This window comes from Triticum urartu, chromosome 2A, assembly GCF_056163025.1.
Source record: "Triticum urartu cultivar PI428250 chromosome 2A, HENAU_Tu73, whole genome shotgun sequence".
Lineage (NCBI taxonomy): Eukaryota > Viridiplantae > Streptophyta > Magnoliopsida > Poales > Poaceae > Triticum > Triticum urartu.
In genome coordinates, this window is record NC_141874.1 from 250,582,290 (window position 1) to 250,590,597 (window position 8,308).

The window sequence follows — 8,308 nt, forward strand, 5'->3', positions numbered from 1 at the left end:
TGCGGGAGCCGATCCTCACGAGCCCCCAGGCCTAGGGGCCTCGGGAGGCTCCGGAGGCGCTAGCGGCTCCTCACGGGCCATCTCCATCTCTGCCAGGGCTGCGGAACGCCTAGCCTCTCGTGCCTCCGTGATGCCCCTCATGAGGCGCTGGTACGCGTCAGCCGTGTTCGGCAAGCCGTAAGGCATGCGAAGGTAGCTGTGGGGTGGACCTCCGCGGCGCCCCACTCACGAGGGCCAGAGGCGCTCCAGAGAGGCGACTCGATTGAGCCCCGGTATGTCGATGCAGACGCGCAGCCCACCATCCTCGCCTGGACGGGGGGCCACTGCTGGCAAGCGGGGGCCGCCTTCCATGACTCTTGACTCCTGTAGCTCCTGAATGGCCTTGCTGACAAACTCCTGAGGATCTGGATCTCCTTGCCTTGCTCCTTCTTGAGGGAAACGTGCTTCAAGACACGCCTCCATGTGGTGCCCAAGCGCCTCCCTTGTGACCCTAGCCAGGTCGGTGGCCCTCCAGGGGAGAGCCCCCAAGCCCGGACTGAGGAGGGCGTCGGGCGTGCTTTCCTATGCGATGGAGGGAGGCTCCCCCTAGGCAGGCGCGGGCCCAAAGGGGCCTGCCTCCTGAGTGGTCGGGCCGAACGATGTCTTCTTCTTCTTGGGGGTGATCTCGGGAGGCCTCCTGCTTCCACAATCCGGGTCTTCCAGTGACGCGGCCTGAAAGGCTCGTTGCAGGGAACACACCGCGTCCTTCTCTTCACAGGGCACCGTGATGACTCCGCCGCTTCCTGGCATCTTGAGGACGTTGTAGCCGTGGTGAGTTACGGCCATGAACTTGGCCAGCGCTGGGTACCCAAGGATGGCGTTGTACGGCAGGCGAATATGGGCGACGTCGAAGTCGATGAGCTCGGTGCGGTAGTTGTCGCGTGCCCCGAAGGTGACAGGGAGGCGGACCTGCCCAATCGGGACCGTGGAGCGATCAGTGATACCGGTGAAGGGCTTGGTTGGCTGAAGCTGGCTGTAGGGCACTTGGAGGTTGTTGAGCGTCTCCACGGACAGGACATTGAGCCCTGCCCCTCCATCGATGAGGGTCTTGGTGACCACCACGTTGCTGATGATTGGGGAACAAAGCATCGGGAGGACTCCGGCTGTAGCCGCACACTTGAGCTGATCTGCTGAGCTGAACGTGATGGCGCACGACGACCACCTGAGGGGGCACGTGGCTTCGAGCCTGGGGAGGACTGCGTTCACCTCGCGGGCGAACTACTTGAAGATGCGCTGAGAGGCTGGGGCTTGTGCTCCGCCCAAGATGCAGGCGATCGCGCGCGGCTCCTAGAAGCCCCCAGCCTCCTCGTCCTGGTGGCGGTCCTCGTTTCTCCTTGGCTGCGGCGGCAGCGGTGGGAGGCCTGCGTTGCCTTGCGGGCGATCCTGCGAAGCTGATCCCTCAAGTCCCCCTCGCGAGGCTGATCCCTCCATCCTCTCTCGTGAGGTGGGTCTTGCCAGCGATCCTCGCGAGGTTGGTCGCGCCACCCTTGGCATGGCCCACGATCTTCCCAGCGTCCTGCGTTTCTTCCTCCTCCTCGGCCGTAGCCCCGGCCACTGTGGTCGGGGCGACGGTCGATCCTTCCTTCTCGCACGGCTTGGAGTTCTTGACATTCGTTGGTGTTGTGGGTGTGGAGGTCGTGGTACACACAGTACCGGCTGCCCTTGGAGGGTTCGGGCTGATCTCTGCCCCGCTTGGTGTCTGGTTCTGTCGCGAGCACGGCAGCCCCCTTGCGCTTCACGTCCTTGGCCTTGGGCTTCTTCTCTTCTGGGTCCGCGGCAGGCAGCTCAAGGAGGGAGAGACGCCCTTCCTCAGCCCTGGCGCACTTGTTTGCCAAGTTGAACAGCTCCAAGGAAGTGCACAGGTCTTCATGCATCGCCAGCTCCTCCTTCATCTTGACGTCACGTACGCCGTCGGAGAAGGCCGAGATGATGGCCTCCTCAGTCACCTTGGGAATCTTGAGGCGTGCGTTGTTGAAGCGCTGGATGTACTTCTCCAGGGTTTCCCCGGGCTGTTGCTTGATGCGGCGCATGTCGCTCACGGCGGGTGGCCGGTCGCGAGTGCCTTGGAAGTTGGCGATGAAGCGGGTGCGCATCTCCTCCCAGGAGGAGATTGTGCCTGGAGCCAAGTTCAGGAGCCAGGTGCGGGCCACGTCCTTGAGTGCCATGGGGAACCAGTTCGCCATGACCTTCTCGTCTCCGTTGGCAGCTTCAATGACTAGCTCATAGAGCTGGAGGAACTCTGCAGGGTCAGCCGTGCCGTCGTAGCGAGGAGGCAGGTCTGGCTTGAACTTGCCGGGCCACGCTACGCTGCGTAGTTCGGTAGTGAAGGCGCGGCAGCCTGCTGTGGCCACGGGAGGCCATGGGTGACGGAGAGCCTGGTCTTGCATGTCCCCACGCGCTGCAGCTGGGAGCAGCGCGGGGTCTTGACGCGCGGGAGCAGGAGCATGGTCGCGAAGTGCTGGAGCAGGGAGCGCCCGGGCAGCTTCTTGCGGGCGAGGGACTTCCTGGCAGCTCTGCTCTTGCCGCGCTGGCGCCTGACGGAGCGGGTTCCGCCCAGGGGCCATGCACCTTGGGGCCATGGCATCTTCTTGAGGAGGAGGCGGCCGGGGCGCCGCCGGAGCCTCGTCGCCCACGCGGGGCGGGGTGCGGTGCAGTGGAACGGACGGCGCAGGAGAGCCCCCTGCGGCGCGGGCGAGCTCGGCGACGCGGTCGAGCCATTCTTCGTAGATGTCGTCGATGGGACGGTAGAGCAGGAGCTCGTTTGCCGCGATGAGTGCAGCTCGAGCCTCCATGGGAGCGCGGAGCGGGCGGGATGAAGAACCAGCTGGGGTGAGCGAGGGAGTTGCGGTGCGGCCGTCTTGCCGCACGGACGGATGCTGGGACGATGCTTGCCGCTCGTCCCCCGCCGGGCTGGTGGCGGCGTTGACGGCAGGTGACGAGGAACGGCGTGGATGCCCGCGGGAAGCGAGTGCGGCCCGGCGCTTGGCGCGGGCCCAACGAGCGTCAGACATGGGCGTGACGGTCGGAGGAGAACGGGGCAGTGGGAGATGAATTCCGGCGCACCCCTACCTGGCACGCCAAATGTCGGATTTCGGGTTCCGGAAGACCCTTGAGGTTCGAACACTGGGGTGCGCGTGGAGATTTCGCCTCCTACCTACCCGCCCCCCTCCGCCATGTTAGGATCTAAACTAAGGAAAGAACAACACAAGAGACACAGGGTTTATACTGGTTCGGGCCACCGTTGTGGTGTAATACCCTACTCCAGTGTGTGGTGTGGTGGATTGCCTCTTGGGCTGATGATGATGAACAATACAAGGAAGAACAGCCTCACGAGGGTCTGTTCTTGGCTGGGACGATGAACTGCTCAGAGGAGTTCAGTCACCTTCCTCTCTCTCTCTCTGCTTTCCTCCAACTGACCTGGTTTCGACCCCAGCTTGTTTCTGGGTTGGCTGATGCTCGATCCTCTATCCTCGATCCTCGATCCTCTCTCCGAACCCCTCTCTTACCCTGGGGGTGACTAGTCCTATTTATAGAGGCCCTGGTCCTCTCCCCAAATATTGAGCGGGAAGGGAGCCAACAATGGCGGGCTAATTTGAAGGGGGACAGCTAGTATCAGCTATCCTGACAAAAGTAGTCTTCGCATGTGCAAAGCTCTGGTGATGACGCCGTCTTGGGCTCCACGGTGACCTCCGTCTCGTAGTCCTCCTGGTCTTGGTCTCGTTGCACTGAAATGGCAACCTTTGCCTGATGCCTCGGTACTCCGCGACTGCGCTTGCCCCCCTTTGCACCAAAGAGGGAAGGAGGACGCTGCGCGGGCTGGCACCCGCCTGGCGCCCTGAATCGTCATGGCTTGCGTCACGGGCACCTTGTGAGGTACCCCGCCTTGATCTCTCCGCCTCCTCGTGAGCCAGCCTGATGAGGCCGTGCCTGAGGAGGCTCCGCATCGTCCACCCCACGAGGCTTGGCCCCTCGCGAGGGTCTTGGGTTTGTGTTGGTGAAGATGGGCCGTGCTGGGCCCCCTTTGAGCCATGCCGTAGGCCGCAGGCAGGCAAGTCTGGGGACCCCCGTTCCCAGAACACCGACAAATTGGTCCAAGAAACTTGATGATGCATTATGGGCTTATAGAACTGCATACAAAAATCCTATGGGTATGTCTACATATAAAATGGTCTATGGAAAAGCATGTCACTTACCTCTCGAACTAGAACATAAGGCATATTGGGATATTAAAGAGCTCAACTATGATTTTAAACTTTCCGGTGAGAAGAGGTTATTTGATATTAGCTCACTTGATGAATGGAGAACACAAGCTTATGAAAATGCCAAGTTGTTTAAAGAAAAAGTTAAAAGATGGCATGACAAAAGGATACAAAAGCGTGAGTTTAATGTAGGTGATTATGTATAGCTATACAACTCTCGTTTAAGATTTTTTGCAGGAAAACTTCTCTCTAAATGGGAAGGCCCCTATGTTATCGAAGAGGTCTATCGTTCCGGTGCCATAAAGATCAACAACTTCGAGGGCACAAATCCGAAAGTGGTAAATGGTCAAAGAATCAAACAATATATCTCAGGTAATCCCATAAATGTTGAAACCAATATTATTGAAACCGTAACCCCGGAGGAAGACATAAGGGACACTTTCCGGAACGTTCCAGACTCCGAAAAGGAATAGGTATGTGGTACGGTAAGTAAACCGACTCCAAAACAATTTTTAAGGCAATATTTCTCCGTTTTGGAATATTTAGAAAAATAGAAAAATAAGTAGCAGTCCGGGAAGGAAACGAGGGCCCCACGAGGGTGGTGGGCGCGCCCTACCCTCCTGGGCGCGCCCCCTACCTCGTGAACACATCGTGTGCCTTCCGGACTCCGTTTTCTTGCACGTTACGTATTTTGGTCGGTAAAAATTCATTATATAATCTCCCGAGGGTTTTGACTCCCGTATCACGCAAATTTCCTATGTTTTTGTTTTCGAGCTGTTGCTGCTGCAGATTAGAGCAAGATGTCTTCTCAAGAGTCAATCGGGGAGAGCCGGGTATCTAATCCGGCACCGGAACCAAGGGCAAACAGCGACGCTGACCACTTTGGGCCAGCAATGGAGGAGGAGATGGAGGCCGACTTGATGAGGGTAGATGCCATGGAGGATCAAGAAGTCACCTCTCGCTTCCGAGCTGGATTCACAGGGGAACCACAGAGCTCAGCCATTCCAAACTCGGTTATCCCTTCCAATGTTAGATTTCTTTCTCATGAAAATATGAAGAGAAGTGTCACTTGTTCTCCCGCAGCTATGTCATAGGAAAACTTCGTAAGTAAATAATGGACCTCAAGAAGCAAGTCAATAAGCTCGAGGAGGAGAACCGTATCCTGAGGGGAATAATCGCCAAGAATATTACACCAACAACAAAGAAGGAGACATAATCACTTGGGTATGGGCACTCCCCTTGGCAACTGCCAAGCTTGGGGGAGGTGCCCCGGTATCGTATCACAATCGCAACTCCTATCTTTACCGTTTTTCTTAGTTCGATCCTATTAGTAGTATCCTGATCTAGTAGAATAAAGTTTATGGTATGATCTAGTTTTGAGTTTGCTTTATGATCTCTCTATGTAATCGAGTCTGTGAGCTATATATAATAAAGATTAGTGTTGAGTCAAGGGCTTGATTATTTTGCCATGATCTTGGGTGAATAAAAGAAAAGAGAAAAAGAATAAAAAAACAAAAAGTTCATATTGATCTTATCGAGAGTAATGACTTCACATAGAAAGAGTATGATGATTAAAAGTTGTTGGGAGTTGGCAGACATAGCTTTGGTCATTGTTGCAATTAATAGGAAGTAATAAGGAAAGAGAGGTTTCCACATATAGATATATTATCATTGACATCTTTTATGATTGGGAGCACTCATTAAAATATGACATGCTAAAGAGTTGATGTTGGACAAGGAAGACAACGTAATGAGTTATGTCTTTCTTATATCTGAGATAAAGTATGTTGTTATGGATCCTCTAACTTGTTGAGCTTGCCTTTTCCCCTCATGCTAGCCAAATTCTCAGCACTAAGTAGAAATACTACTTGTGCTTCCAAATACCCTTAAACCAGTTTTGCCATGAGAGTCCACCATATCTACCTATGGATTGAGTAAGATCCTTCAAGTAAGTTGTCATCGGTGCAAAGCAATAAAAATTGCTCTAAATGTGTATGATTGATTGGTGTGGGAGAAATAAGCTTTATACGATCTTGTGATGTGGAAGTAATAAAAGAGACGGACTGTATAATAAAGGCTCATATCACAAGGGGCAATATAAAGTGACGTTCTTTCGCATTGAGATTTTATACATCCAACCATAAAAGCGCATGGCAACCTCTACTTCCCTCTGCGAAGGGCCTATCCTTTATTATTATCTTCTACCTTATACAAGAGTCATGGTGATCTTCACCTTTCCTTTTTCATTTTATCCTTTGGCAAGCTCAGCATGTTGGAAAAAAAACATGATATATATCTAATTGGATGTAGGGGAGCATGAACCATTATTGTTGGCATTACCCTTGAGTTAAAAGGTTGTGGGGCAAAACTATAAGCCCCTATCTTTCTCTGTGTCCGATTAAAACTCCGTAACCACAAGTATCGTGTGAGTGTTAGCAATTATGGAGGACTAAATGATAGTTGAGTATGTGGACTTGCTTTTTAGCTCTGACATAGACTCTTTCCGATGTTATGATAAATTGCAATTGTTTCAATGACTGAGATTATAGTTTGTCGGAGCCCAATAAGGTTTATGATTTATACTTTTGCATTGTGAATAGATCATCACTTGAACATAAGTAATCATATGACAAAATCTATATATGTTGCTGTTATGAGAATAATCATGATGCCTTCATGTCCGTATTTTATTTTTATCGACGCCTCTACCTCTAAACATGAGGACATATTTATTATTATCGGCTTTTCGCTTGAGGACAAGCGAGGTCTAAGCTTGGGGGAGTTGATACGTCCATTTTGCATCATGCTTTTATATCGATATTTATTGCATTATGGGCTGTTATTTCACTTTATGTCACAATACTTATGGCTATTCTCTCTTATTTTACAAGGTTTACATAAGGAGGGAGAATGCCGGCAGCTGGAATTCTGGGCTGGAAAAGGAGCAAATATTAGAGACCTATTCTGCGCAACTCCAAAAGTGCTGAAACTCCACGGAACGTCTTAAAATAAATAAAGAAAAATCCTCGCCAAAGATGAAGGACAGGGGGCCCACACCCTTCTCACGAGGGTGGGGGGGCCCCCCCTAGGGCGCGCCCCCTACCTCGTGGGCCCCCTGGTGGCTCTCTGACGCCCATCTTCTCCTATATGAGGTCTTTCGATGAGAGAAAAATAAGAAGGGACCTTTTCAGGACGAGACTCCGCCGCCACGAGGCGGAACCTTGGCGGATCCAATCTAGAGCCCTGGTAGAGCTATTCTGCCAGGGAAACTTCCCTCTGGGAGGGGGAAATCATGACCATCGTCATCACCAACGCTCCTCTCATCGGGATAGGGCAATCTCCATCAACATCTTCACCAGCACCATCTCATCCCCAAACAAATAGTTCATCTCTTGTATCCAATTCTTGTCTCCAAGTCCGGGATTGGTGCTAGTAGGTTGCTAGTAGTGTTGATTACTCCTTGTAGTTGATGCTAGTTGGTTTAATTTGTGGAAGATCATATGTTCAGATCCTATATGCATATTATTACCCCTCTGATTATGAACATGAATATGCTTTGTGAGTAATTACATTCGTTCCTGGGGACAAGGGAGAAGTCTTGCTATGACTAGTCATGTGAATTTGGTATTCGTTTGATATTTTGATAAGATGTATGTTGTCTAGCCTCTAGTGGTGTTATGTGAACGTCGACTACATAACACTTCACCATTATTTGGGACTAGAGAAGGCATTGGGAAGTAATAAGTAGATGATGGGTTGCTAGAGTGACAGAAGCTTAAACCCTAGTTTATGCATTGCTTCGTAAGGGGCTGATTTGGATCCATATGTTTCATGCTATGGTGAGGTTTACCTTAATACTTTTGTTGTAGTTGCGGATGCTTGCAATAGAGGTTAATCATAAGTGGGATGCTTGTTCAAGTAAGAACAGCACCCAAGCACTGGTCCACCCACATATCAAATCTGCTGAAGAGGATTGAGGATGCTGAAGGCCCTTAATTCGGTAGTAGAGGAGCTGACTGGCTTGAAACAGCAAATAAACACCATGACTGCTGCCATTTTTGGTAAATAGC